Source organism: Taudactylus pleione, unplaced genomic scaffold, assembly GCF_031769625.1.
Source record: "Taudactylus pleione unplaced genomic scaffold, aTauple2 ptg000069l, whole genome shotgun sequence".
NCBI lineage: Eukaryota > Metazoa > Chordata > Amphibia > Anura > Myobatrachidae > Taudactylus > Taudactylus pleione.
In genome coordinates this window covers 10,061,827-10,076,282 of record NW_028284471.1, presented here as the reverse complement: position 1 = coordinate 10,076,282, position 14,456 = coordinate 10,061,827, and positions in this window count along the sequence as shown.

Below are 14,456 nucleotides of genomic sequence, written 5' to 3'. Positions count from 1 at the left end.
GAGAGCAGCTGTCCCTTAACAGGAGACTCGGTACAGTCTTAGCAGCGCCCACCCACTGCTGCACTAACAGTAGGCTACAAGCCCAGCTCTGTGTCATCTCTATAGAATGGCAGAGAACTTCCAAGGTAGGCCTTTTCAGCCACAATTTGAAATAAAAGAAAGTGTGCAATGAACCATCCTTATCAGCTTCTTCTAAGACGGCGGTTATATCAGTATATATATTATACCTTCCAACATGACCATCTCCAGGAGGGACACAATGCTCTTGTCCTGGGCTTCCCTGGTAAGAGGTGGGGCTGCAGTACAGTCCAAAATTCAAATAGGGGAGCCACACCAACTGCTGCCAAACATCACTGGCTGGGACACACTGGCAGTTGGTGTGACTCTCCTATTTGAATTTTGGACTGTACTGCAGCCCCAACTCTGTAGCTGCCACCAATCATAAATTACCAGGGAAGTCCAGGACCAGAGCATTGTGTCCCTTCCGGAGAGGGTCATGTTGGGAGGTATGTATATATGCATGAGAAAGGGCACACAGCTGGCAGAAACATCGCTGTATGCTGTGCATTATATGGATTTTTAATAAACATTCTGGTGTTTGAATCTAATTAGGGTTGCCTCTTTCTCTGCGTATATATATATATATATATATATATATACATACATATATGGATGGGATGTAGTTATATTGCCAGCATAATGCCGATGCCAATATCCCGAAGGAAATCAGGATACTAGCATTGGCATCCCGAATCGTCCACACTCGGGTAAGTATACTAGTTTCCCCAGAGATGGAGGGGGTTAGGTTTAGGCATCCCCGGGAGGGAAGATTAGGGTTAGGCACCACCCTGTGAGAGTTAGGGTTAGGCTACGGGGACGGGAGAGTTAGGGTTAGGCACCACTGGGGAGAGATTAGGGTTAGGTGCCCCACCAGGAGGGTCAGGTTTAGGGTGCGGGAAGGGGGGTTTAGGGTCATGTACCACCAGGGGGAGGTTAGGGTTAGGCACCACTCGGGAGTTTTAGGGTTAGGCACCACCAAGGGAGGGTTAAGGTTAGGGGTGGACAGGGGAGGGTTAGCCTACTTACGAGCCCCAGTCGAGATGTTAAACCATCGGGCTTCCGGCATCGGTATGAGAACCGACAGCTATCACACTCCTACTTCAGCTCTCTGCCAACACGGATTCAGAGATTTGGGCATCATTACTAACTTGCATCACTGAGGTCTTCGGTTGGATTCCCACTATGGCCCTAACTGTGTGGTTTGTATATTCTCCCTGTGCTTGCATCTGTTTCCTCTGGGTACTCCTATTTAATCCAACAATGCAAATATATATTAGTAGATTAATTGGCTTTCGCCAAAAAATTAACACTAGTGTATATGTGTGCGTGTATATGTGGTAAGGAATATAGATATTAAGATCTACCTAGAGCAGGGATTGATGTGAATGGTCAAGTATTCTCTATAAATCGCTGCAGTATATGTGTGCGCTATATAATTAACTGCTAATAAATAAATAAGTCAAATGCTTTTTCCATCATCTCCTACTTGCTTCTGCACAGACTGACTGTCTGCTCCAAAGCCTCATGGGAGTTGTAGCATCAACAAACAGGTTACCATGGCAACCACAGCTTTGATCAGTGACCCCTCATGGAATGCGGGGTATTACAAGAGTACACCATCACAACAAAGAAAGGCCACCCAGTAACAACTTTAGATGCAGCACCACCAACTGGCCACCCAGAATAGCTTCTTAAGTCATACTTAGCCTGGCTGTAAGTTTTTATTAATCTCAACTCGTCTTTCTCAATAGTGGAGGCTAAATCCATTAAACTCAGTTTTATGTTCTGTTTAACCATGTAATCTGTGTAAGAATTTGAAGTAATGCGCTATGTATGGGTATGACAGAAGTCACAGAACCCAAGCATTAAGGAAATGCTTAATTCTCAAAAATTCTCCGATTTTTTTTTAAATCCATTAATGATTTAAAATATTACTTTAGCATGCACATCTACTAAGACTAAGTGGCCCAGCGAAGTGTTAAGCTAAAGGCAGGTATCCACTACCCGATTAAAAAGAGCGATTGAATGATAATGACATCGTTACTGTTCAATTGCTCGTTAATCGGCCATAAATCAGGCATGCAAATGTCGGAAACGACCAGCGACGCGCGTTTCCGACATCAATCATCGCCCGAACATGCTGGCCAATCTGCCAATAACACAGATTGACCATTTTCAGGGATGATGGAGGATGCCTACATTGAACGACTGATCGTTCAGTGTAGGCACTGCAGGGGATGGGGAATAATGGTACGATTACGATGTCGTAATCGTACTGTCTTCCTTGGGTTGGGTAGTGGTTGTGCGGCATAACTCTTATTAAGGGGCAGAACTGTGCATCACCGGGCAAAATTTGGGTAACGGCTCAACGATGCTGGATCACCCTCACTCCCCCAGCTCAGTTCTGAAATGTGCTGCCCTCATATACTCTAGGCCCATAGGCCTCTTTTCCACTTTTCAGGGCAGAAGTGAGGGGCTTAGAGGAGAGAGACCCTGCATTCCCAAGTTCCCATCACCTCCAGCAGCCAAACCCTATGCATCCGTTGTAGTTCCCCCACTGCTATTACCCCTACAATATTGTTTTATTAAATTGTGATTATAACTTTTTTTTTTTATTACTGCATTAAGAAATAAAACTTATTCCTTTGACCATGGTTCTAATTGTTATAACTAGCCTGCTAAGGGACTTAAAGAACATTTTCCAGTGATCTTATGATGATGGTAACAATTTAAAATGATTTTTGTTAAGGTTTCTAAATATCTAAACAAAAATTATCTATTTTGAAACTTTTTTTTCTTTTTTTTGTTAAAGAAAGAAGTAGAAATGTGGATTCCACTCTGTATGCAGTAGCCAGCTAAGAAACTGGCCCAGTTAAGCAGTAAGTTAACATTTATTGCTCTTTGTCTGTATCGTACGGGCAACCGAGTATCACACAGCTGCCTTGGCAAGATGTTTTTATGATAAATTGCATTGATGAGAATATTTTTATTTCTGCAATTGCCATGAAAAGACTTCCTTAGCACCAGCTTTTTCATAAATAGGCCTGTAAGTCTCTTACACAGACATTGCTGAGACAAGAAGCAAATGAACAGATGCTCAAAGTCCAATAAACACCAAACAAAATAAACTTTTTAAAAAGTGTAAAATTAACTTCAAAAACTATTTTAATAAAAATAAATTCTGTAACATTTCAAGTAGATAGCATACTTTTTTTTTTTTACTAAAAAATTATTTTGTTAATGATTTCAATCCTGACAGCTGATGCTACTGGGGAATGTGAAAAGTCACTTCAGTAGGACTCAGAACTTGACACGATAATCTGTTCATTTTCACCACCCAGCTATGTCAAAATTGCAGCCACTTCAAAGCAGATATGTGATCGCCTTGGGCTCATTTTTAATTAAAAATTAAAAAGCACATATGAAGAAGCATCAATTTGTAGCTGCATTTTGCAGGAGTAATTTTTCACCCCCAGGTGCATAGGCCATTACATTGTGACGATTTCTCTGCAGAATCAAGACACCTTCATGTGTTAATCAGCTGTGCATGAGTGCCTGCTGCCTACACACATACAACATAACATGCATGTAATTGTAAACAAATTCATGTTGCTCAGTGTGTCAAAAGAAAATATCCAAATATATCTTCCAGTGGCATCGTACACTGAAAAAATTATTTGTTTCCAAATGTCTCGCTGATTAAGTGTAAAACAAGGGTATTCCCATGATTGAGGATTGTTCTTTCAGAATTAGCTTTCTATTAAATTAGGAATGTATAATTTGTATGCAATCCCTGTAAATTAGGTATATTCTTTTCCCCCTTCTCTTCCTCAGAATTTATCCTTGGGGATCCCTCCTACCTATCGGTGAACACCACCATTAATACATTGCAACCACACTCTGGAAGCTGTAGAGTTGGGTAAAATTGTGTAAAAGTGGTTTGATGAACTGGCTATAGATTAATGGTATTCAATTAGCCACGATAATTTTTCGGCCTTTGAGCAATTCAATTAGATCCCATTTTATTCGCCAAAAAAAGATCAGTTTTTGGGCGAATATACAAAGCATCTGTGATAAGGTCACAGACCTTTGTGTTTTCACGGCCGCGATTGCTAAAAAGCCAGCAGTCATTTAAGGTTTTTGTAAATGGCCGCAGCTAATTGAATTCCCCAATAATACCCCTTTTACATCAGAGCTAAAACCCGGGTTATTGCAGGGTTAACCCGGGTAGTTACTTGGTGTAAAAGGGGACAGGGTTGGATTTCCAGGTCGAGTGACCCAGCAATCCAACTCAACCTTGCAGTGTAAACGGCACGATCCGGGTCACGATGACGTGGAGCGCACGATTGGCCGGCTTCAGTGGCGCTTGGAGATGATGTCATCTCCAAGCATCCACTTCCACGCCAGAAGAACAGCGCCAACTCGGAACTTTCCTGGGTTGGGGCCGGCTAAATTTCGGGTCTGATCCGGTTTGAAACCCTGTCCCAACCTCCGGAATTTAGGTACAAAAGCAGTATGTGTCTCTGCAGGTGGATGCCCATATAAATACACTTGGTTTGATACCCAGCATCATCATTAGTGAACACTTGCACCAGCACTACCCTACAGTAGGTGCAAAGATCCGTATGAAAACTGTGCGTAGCCCACAATTGTCTTCAACATGCCCTCAATAAACTTTGCATACTTTAGAATGCTCTGTTATAACCCAGTTATGCCCCTTCAGTCACAAGTGGAGTTGTGTCTGAATTGCATACGACCCTGCATTGCCCGTATTATGCATATTCTTTCCCACAGGAGCATGCACGGTATGAAAACGCATCTGGCAAACCGACTTGCATCAGATTCATAAAGTTTAAAACAATGGACTCAAAAAATAGAACTACAATAGAGCAAGGTGAGCAGGTTTGACTATGTTCATGTTGGTTCCATTATGTTGCAGCTTGTTTGAGCTTAGTGACTGAATTGTAATTTTTAAGCTGCATACAAACACAATGATTTTGTTACCAAAGATTTTATGAACGATTTTATGAACGATTATCTGTCAGATTATCTGTCAGATTTTTTAAAGTGTAATGAATGATTTTTTGACCTACAAATGATTTTTGTAACTTCCCTTAATGAAAATCATTCAGTTGGTCAGTCAGAATGAACCTCAAACAACAAACTACAAACGGGAAGGCGCATGAACGATAATCGTTCATCGTTATAACTCAGAAACTGAACGATTTTTTCAATGATTGAACGATAACGACGTCGTTATAGTTAAAACGTTCAAAAAATCGTTACGTGTGTATGCATCTTTAGCGTTTTCCATGCAAATTCAAAGTTAAACTCTTACCATAGCAAGATTCACTGATGTGAAATAAGGTAGAGACTATAAAATGTAGCAATTTTGGCTGTAGCATGCAGAAATATCAACTTTAATTTATTAGAACAGTGGTACTCAAGTTTTCTCAACAGGTCATGTTTTGAGAATTTTCGTCTGTGGAAGGAGGTTGGATAATTACTTACCTATCAAAGTAGATCAACTCACCTGTGCATGCATGTTTAACCACTTAGGGCCATATTCAATAAGTTTCGCGTATGCGATAAAGTTTCGCCTGCCGGACTTTTGCCTACATTGCGTATTTTAGCAGCGGAAACTTATCATGAGCGTACCCGCGATTCGCCCTATTCAATTCCAAAAGACGTGAAAATGGAGACACGCGGAGTCAGAACAGGCAAAAAGTGGTGTCAGACTCGGGGAAATCAGCCTGAACCCCCAAAAAAGATGCTGAAATATAGGGGATCAATGTAGTAGTGCCCGATTAGCCCTAATTAAACTGTTAGGTGTACTTAAGTTGGTATAATTGACTCTAATTAGCGACTTTGCACAAGTGGTGACGAATAGCATTAAGCAGTTTTTTTTTGAGAAAATAAGTAGTCCTGTCAAATTTGGGGTACTTGAAATTGGGTGCTAGCATATTTAAAAATCGCTAAAGTGAAGTTATAAAAAACTTAAAAACTGCACTTTAAGCAAACACTTGCAATTAAAAAACACCTCACCCACTTGCAGACCCCCAAAAAGTCTATTTCGCTACTTTTTATGCTTGTACCCCCACTTTGTACTTTTTTGCTCCCAAATTCAAACTACTTTTTAGGGGTGTTCCTTACTTTTTTTTTAGGGATTTTTTGACGCAGTTATCCTTTGGGCGACTTTTCCAAGGGTTCTGAGTGGTTTCCCCACCTTTGAAACCCCTAAAAAAAATTTTTTTTCCTTTTCTCCTGCTATTCAGAGGCAAATCTTTTCGCATATTGCATTGCGTTTCCACGTACTCGAAAAGCGGATGGAATTGAATACGGAGATAAGTTTCCGCCTGGCGAAAAGTGGCAATCAGTGATACTTTTTCGTGGATCTCAGCTTTTCGCTTCTAATTGAATACAGGCCTTACTTGGCTAATATTTTTCCCGAAAATGTCCCCAAATTAGTCTTTCTTTTTTCTCTAATCAAATTATGTAAATAAGAGCTATTTCGCCACTTGCCTGATGCGACCACACCAGGCTGAGCTTTCTCTGACATGGTCGCAATTGATGCGACCAGTCATAAACAGTGGCAGACCTAGACTTTACTTTTAGGGGGGGCGGTTTAAAAATTAACACTGACTCTAAAAGGAGAGGTCATAATCATGGGAGACTTTAATTTACCTGAAGTAAACTGCTGCTGCAAGTTCCTCCAGGGTGCATCTCTCAAACAATTGGTGAGGGAGCCCACTCACAAAAATGCTATTCTGGACTTGATACTCACAAATTGTGACAGAATATCGGAAGTAAATGTGGGTGAGAACCTACGATCCAGTGATCACCAAGCAGTATGGTTTAGTATAAAGACAGGGTCCAATTTTGGCCGTACAAAAACAAAAGTGTTAGATTTTAGGAAGGCTGTCTTTGCAGAGATGGAGAGATGTGTTAAGATGCCTATCCACTAGAAGACAAAAGACTGCACGATTACGACATTGTAATCGTGCAGTCGTTTGTCAGTCTGTGATGTGCCTACACTGAACAAGCAATCGTTCATTGTAGGCACAATCAATCATCTGCAAACATGCTGAACCTGACGTTATCGACTCGTCAGGTTGACCAGCATGTTTGCACGATGATAGATGTCTAAAAGACCAATTTTTTAAACAATCTGCAAACGATTTCAAACGATTATCGAACGATATCGGTATCGTTATCATCGTTATCGTTCAATCACTCATTTTAATCATCTAGTTGATAGGCACCTATACTGAGTCAGTGGCAGATTGGAGGAACTTGGAAGGAGTGCAGGAGAAGTGTGAAAAAAAAAAAAATGCAATACTAAAGGCTACAGACCTTTGTATTAAAAAAAAGATTATGAAAAGCACCAGGAAAAGGAAGCCAGTGTGGTTTATAAAAGATCAACTAGTGTGAAAACTAAAAATGGCTTTTAGAAAATATAAGCAGACTCAAAATAATAATGACAAAGAGATGTATCTTACCAGAAGGAAGGAGGCGAAGAAGGTGATTAGGCGTGCAAATGCAGAAGCTGAGGAGAAAATGGCCCAGTTAGTAGATAAAGGGAGCAAAACTTTTTTTAAGTATATAAGTGAAAGGAGGAAGTCACATGGAGGAATAAGAAGACTTAAGACAGAGAGTGAGTGCATGATCGAGGGAGACAAAGAAATAGCAGATCATCTAAATAATTAATACAATTGGAAACTCACCACTGCTCAAAAAACAGACAGCTTACTTCAAAATGAACCTGAATGTCACCCCACACCCTAATATATAGAATACAAAAAAGTAAAATATGGTTCCTGGAGGTGAGCGCTGGGAATTTTCGACCAATTGGTCCTCTCCGTTTCCTTTTTTTCTTGGATAACCCCTCAAGACGGTGGTTTCGAGAGGAAACAAAAAAAAGGAAAATAATGTGTAGAATCCTTTTTAAAAAATCTAAATAATTATTTTTGTTCAGTATTCACTATAGAAAAGGAGGGGAAGGGGCCACATTTAAGTTGCAGAGGCATTCATAAAAATGAGGTACATGAAATTTCATTTACAGAGGAGAGGGTCCTAACAGAACTCTCAAAACTGAAGGTGGATAAATCAATGAGGCCGGATGGAATACATCCAAGGATTCTAAAGAGCTTAAAGGGTCTTGGTAACACCATTAACAGAATTATTCAACCAGTCGCTAGTATCAGGAGTGATGCCAGAGGACTGGAAAAGAGAAATGTAATACCACTGTACAAAAGTGGCAGCAAAGAAGAAGCAAGTAACTACAGACCTGTAAGCCTTACATCAGTAGTGGGAAAAATAATGGAAACCCTATTAAAAGAAAGAGTGGTGGAATATCTCAAATCCAACAATTTACAGGATCCCAAACAGCATTGATTTACTCAGGGGAGATCATGCCAAACAAATCTTATTGGCTTTGGGTGACAAAAGTAATAGATCAAGGGGGGGGGGCATAGTTGCAGCTTATCTAGACTTTACTAAGGCTTTCGACAGGGTCCCGCATCGCAGAATGATAAACAAAGTAGAAAGCTTGGGATTGGATTCTGTGACTGTTGAATGGATAAGATTTTGGTTGCAGGATAGGAAACAGAGAGTTGTAGTAAATGGAGTGTATTCACAGGAAGGAAAGGTTACCAGTGGAGTACCCCATGGATCTGTGCTTGGGACAGTGCTTTTTAAGATCTATGCTGGTGATATTGCAAATGGTATTGAAGGGAAACTATGCCTTTTTGCAGATGACACAAAAGTATGTAACAGGGTAGACACACCAAATGACTGATGATCTGGGCAGACTAGAGGAATGGGCAAGAACATGGCAACTACAGTTTAATGTAAAAAAATGCTAAATCATGCACTTGGGTCTCAATAACCCAAAGGCTAAATATAGTTTCAAGGACACTATGGCCCTCATTCAGAGCCACTCGCTAGCGGCAGTACGCTCGTTCCGAGCGATGTTCGCACATCTGCGCATGCGTACGGTTTTTAGTACGCATGCGCGAACCGGTCAGTGCGGCCGAAAATCATTTGTACGCAATATAGCGAATGCCTGCTATTTTGAGTGACAGAAGGAGGCGTATGTGGGTGGTAACAGGGGAAGGTGCTTGAAAACGGGGAGTGGAAATCCGATCGCAGGCGTGCTTAAAGGTCAAAACGGGCGTTTTATGGGTGTGCATAATTAATACAGCAGCGTCAATGACCACGTCACTTGGTTTTTTTTAACTCAGAACTGCTCGCAAAATAGCGGTTGAAAAAACCAACCACAAGAATAGCGAGCAGTTCTTATCCTGTTCGATGTACTCGATTAATCTAATAAATAGCGGACATGACGTATGGTGCGAGCGGCCAGGGGGCGTTTTTATCAAATAAACGAGCGTATGTTTTGCTCGCTCGTTCAGACTTAGAGGTGTGAACAGACTGCAATGTGCGAACGGATCATTTGCATAGCCACCCCTTGTTTTTGAACGAACGAACGCAAATAGCGAACGGCTCTGAATGAGGGCCTATAATGGAAAATACAGAGGAGGAAAGGGATCCAGCAGTCAGCATTTCAGATGACTTGAAGGCAGGCAAGCAATGCACCAAAGCATTGAGGAAGGCAAGTCAGATGCTTGGTTGCATAGGGAGAGGAATCAGTAGCAGGAAAAAAGAAGTGATAATGCCACTGTATAGGTCCTTGGTACGGCCTCATCTAGAATACTGTGTTCAGTTCTGGAGGCCATATCTCCAGAAGGATATAGACACATTAGAGATGGTACAAACAGTGGCAGAACTCCCAGAGACAATGGAGTCATTTGCCGCCGGACGCCAGCCCTGAAGGGGGCACCTTGGTCCATTGTCACCCGGAGCTGCATGGAGATGGAGCACCGCTGACTGGCGGGCCACCTCCAGTGGAGTAACTACCGAGGGTGCAGGGGGTGTGCACCCTCCATTTCCCGGGCGCCCGCTGAGTGTGTTACCAGCGGGCACCCGGCTCCTTCACTCCCCCCAGCGGTAGCCGGAGGATGGAGCTCACTCCTGAGCTCCAGCATCTGGGTCCCGCAGTGCACTATGGGAGTGACATTATGACGTCACTCCCATAGTTCCGAGGAGCGGGCGCCAGGGACGGACGGCAGCAGGCACTGGAGCGGGGTTTAAGGTAAGTATTTTTATTTTTTTTGTATGTGTGTGTGCGTGTGTGCGGGGGGGGGGGGCACTACAGGGGGCATTACAGGGGCTTTCTACTGGGGGCACTGCAGGGGGCTTATTACAGGGGGCTTACTACTGGGGGCATTACAGGGGGCTTACTAATGGGGGCACTACAGGGGGCTTACTACTGGGGACTTATTACAGGGGGCGTACTACTGGGGGTACTGCAGGGGGCTTACTACTGGGGGCTTACTACTGGGGGCACTACAGGGGGCTTACTACTGGGCTGGGGGCATTACAGAGGGCTTACTACTGGAGGCACTACAGGGGGCTTACTACTGGGGGCACTAAAGGGGGCTTACTACTGAGGGCACTACAGGGGGCATTACAGGGGCCTTACTACTGAGGGCACTACAGGGGGCATTACAGGGGCCTTACTACTGGGGGCATCATATGGGGCACTACAGCAGCATTACTACTGGGGGCATCATATGGGGGCACTACAGGGGCCTTACTATTGGGGGCACTACAGGGGCCTTACTATTGGGAGCACTGCATAGGGGGACCACTACTGGAGGTACTGCATAGGGGGACCACTACTGGAGGCACTGCATAGGGGGACCATTACTGGGGGGGCACTACATAGGCAGGCACTGCTTAGGGGTCCACTACTGGGTGCATTGTATATAAGGAACTGCATAGGGGGGTGGCGGCAGCTGGGGCTGGCATAGGTGCTGGGGGGGTGGTATGTTGTAATTTTGGGAGGTGGGGAGGGAAACATTTATCTTGCCTCTGGGCATCTGGGATGAAGTTATGCCACTGGGTACAAAGAAGAGCAACTAAAATGGTACATGGCCTATAGCCCAGAATTTACCCAGAAAGACTAAAAGAGTTTAATATGTATAGTTTGGAACAGAGAAGGGAAAGGGGGGACAGAAACTTTCAAATACATGAAGGGTTTTTTAACAAGGTACAGGAGGGAAGGATTCTTCAAAGGAAGAAATGCACAAGAATACGAGGACATGCACTGAAACTGGAGGGAGGTAGGCTCAGAGGAAATTTGAGGAAAAATTACTTCACAGAAAGGGTAGTGGATAAGTGGAATAGCCTCCCATCAGAGGTGGGTGAAGCTAAGATGATAAATAAGCTTGGGATAGGCAGAAGAATATCCTTAAGAATATCCTTAAGAGAGACGTAAGGAGCAAATAGGGTTGCCAAAAGGATAAATGAAAAGGGGCAGACTAGATGGGCCCAGTGGTCCTTATCTGCCGTCAAATTCTGTGTTTCTATGACTCCTCCCCTCTCTATTTATTACACCTCCCACTTACAGTTCGGCTCCTCCCGTTTTCAACAAATATTGAAAAAATGAAATAAACTGAATATTGATTAACAGGAAATAGATCATAATAAATAACAATTAGCCTACCTTTTACAACACAAACTAGATGGCCCTTTGTGCCTGGAGGGACCTGGTAATATGTTCCAGAGACAGAAATCCAGACCTCCCCACATACAAGATGCACCAGACCCCAACCCCCATAATATTATGCTCCACTCACAGTCTGCAAAAGGGACAATCAGGACCCACGAAAGTCTGCACTGCAACCCAGCCACCGCACCCAGAGCTGCTCCACTGCTGCTGAAAATAGTGCTTAGAGGGACCTAATAATATGTTCCAGAGACAGAGAGTCAGACATCTCCACATACAATGTGTACTAGACTCCCCAATAATAATAATATGCTCCACAGAGGCTCCCCACAGCCCCACTTGTGCACCAGACCCGCCAATAGTATATGCTCCGCAAAGCAGGTTCCCCCAGCCCCACGTGCACCAGACCCCCCCACAATAATAATATGCTCCACAGAGCAGGCTACCCCCAGCACCACATGTGCACCAGACCCCCCCCCCGAACCCCCCATAATAATAATATGCTCCACAAGCAGGCTCCGTATGTGCACCAGCCCCCCCACAATAACAATATGCTCCACTTCACAAGCAGGCTCCTCCCCGCCTCACATGTGCACCCGACCCCTAATGATATGCTCATTGCATAATGACTCACAGCAAAAGAAACATGACAGGCAGGACAGGAGAAGATTCTGCAATTATCCGCCTTCCAGTCCATCACTTCCCAGTTTGCTCCGCTGCTCAAGATGGTGCTGCGGGGGGGGGGGTATGGGGCACCGCAGAAGTGACCGTACTACTACTAACTCAGCGGGCCCACTGCCACCCAGGACCAGCCCGATTTGAATGTGACAGTCACGTGGACATCGCGTTGGTGCTGTGCCCTGGGCCTACGTGGCTGCACTGCTGATGCTAAGCCTCTAGTGAGTCACTGTCAATAAGTAGGCGGGGTTTTCAGGAACTGGGGCATGTGCGGGGGGCGATCGCCCTCATCGCTCCCCCCCCTAGATCCGCCATTGATCAGAAATGCTTGCTGGGCAGCTGCTAGAACATAATCTTCCAGCAGCCGCCAATATTAGAGGGACCTACCGGCCTCTCTGCATTCTTGATTTCTTGTATCCTCCCCAGTGTCTGCAATACAGCCCAATCAGCAGTGAAATGTAAATCAAGCAGCTGTCAGCTCTCCAGTGTATACCCGGCAGCTGCAGAGAGGAGTAGCAGCCACCGGGAAATTTAAAGTTGCAAACCTGCGATGTTGCATTTATAAATATTTCAATATATAGCAAAATCAATGTTTGAAATATATGATGTAATGTGTTTCCAAGAAAAAAAATATTTATTTTTATAAAATAGTGTTGGATATATTTTAAATAGATGTTCTTGACCTAATTCAATCATAAAAACACAATTTCTGAACAGTTTTTGGAAAAAAATAATAGCCAGTTTAGTGGTTAAACCTGATTCAGTATAAGTGTATTAACAAATATGCAGATTTGTCAATAAATTCATACTAAATAAGGGTTAAATAGTTCTTATTTACATTCATCTGACTCACATTATTTGATCATTTGAAAAAAAATCAACAATTGTAGGGACATTTTTGGAACAAATAATTTTAATACAGTAAATAAAAACTTTACGGAGATATATATACTCATAAATCAGATGCGACCATGTCAGGCAAAGCCCAGCTTGGTGTGATCACATGAGATGTAATCATGCAAGGCAAGTGGTTAAAGAAATCAACCATTCAAGACTTTTTGGGGGTGTTTGAGGACTGGAGTTGAGAATCACTGTATTATAACATAATTTATTGTGACTGTGAACTTGGAACTCTAACTTTGAATTCCAACTTTGAATTTGAGCTAGCAGTTTGGCAGTTATATACTACATGCCATAGGGGTTGAATCTAAAACCATTTTTGATATGTTCAATCATAATTTGAATTGACTCTCAGCAGGGACGGACTGGGGACTGCCCTGCGCGCGCGGACTGGTAGTCCTCCTGAGCACGCGCCCGCAAAAGGGGCATGGCCTCGCCTTACGGGGGATGCCACGAGGCATGGGGGCCTAGCCTCAAGGCATGCCCCCTTCTTTCAGTATCCCTAGCCAAGCAGAACACAGGGAGGCGGAGCTGCACGGCCAGGGTTTGACGCCGGACCGGCCCATCTGACCATCGGCCCTTCTGGCATTTGCCAGAAGTGCCAGATTGGTCAGTCCGGCCCTGACTCTCACTAAATCTCAGTAGACATGTTAGCCCTGACAGCGAGAAATACAGTATATACTGTAGGACAGGGGTCTTCAAACTTGACCCTCCAGATGCTGTGGAACTACACATCCCAGCATGCACTGCATAGTTTTAGCATGCTGTTATATCAAAAAGGTGGCAGTGCATGCTGGGATGTGTAGTTCCACAGCAGCTGGAGGGCCAAGTTTGAAGACCCCTGCTGTAGGAGATTTAGGGGGCTGTGAATTAAAATTCACAAATATGGGCATAAAGTAAAGAACTGTATTTTCAGCAGAATGTACTGTAACAAGGTCATAACAGCACAGAAGAGATTGTCCTGGCAAAGCAGTTCATTTTCACAATTGCCTTATCAAACAAGTCTCTGAAGTGAAGACACATCCTGAGGCAAGTAATAAGTTGGTCGTATCTCATCTTTTGGGGAAGTTATTGTGAACAGTGGGAAGAAAGTACTGGGAACAGGAGTAGCAGGGAAGATGGGCAGTCAGCTGAGGGAGGACGGAGTTGGGAGAGAGAAGACCTATCAGACTGAACAAGGGTTAAACACTGATGCAGAGCTTAGGCTTGTAGGTTGGAATAAAACTCCCTGTGATTACACTTTTGT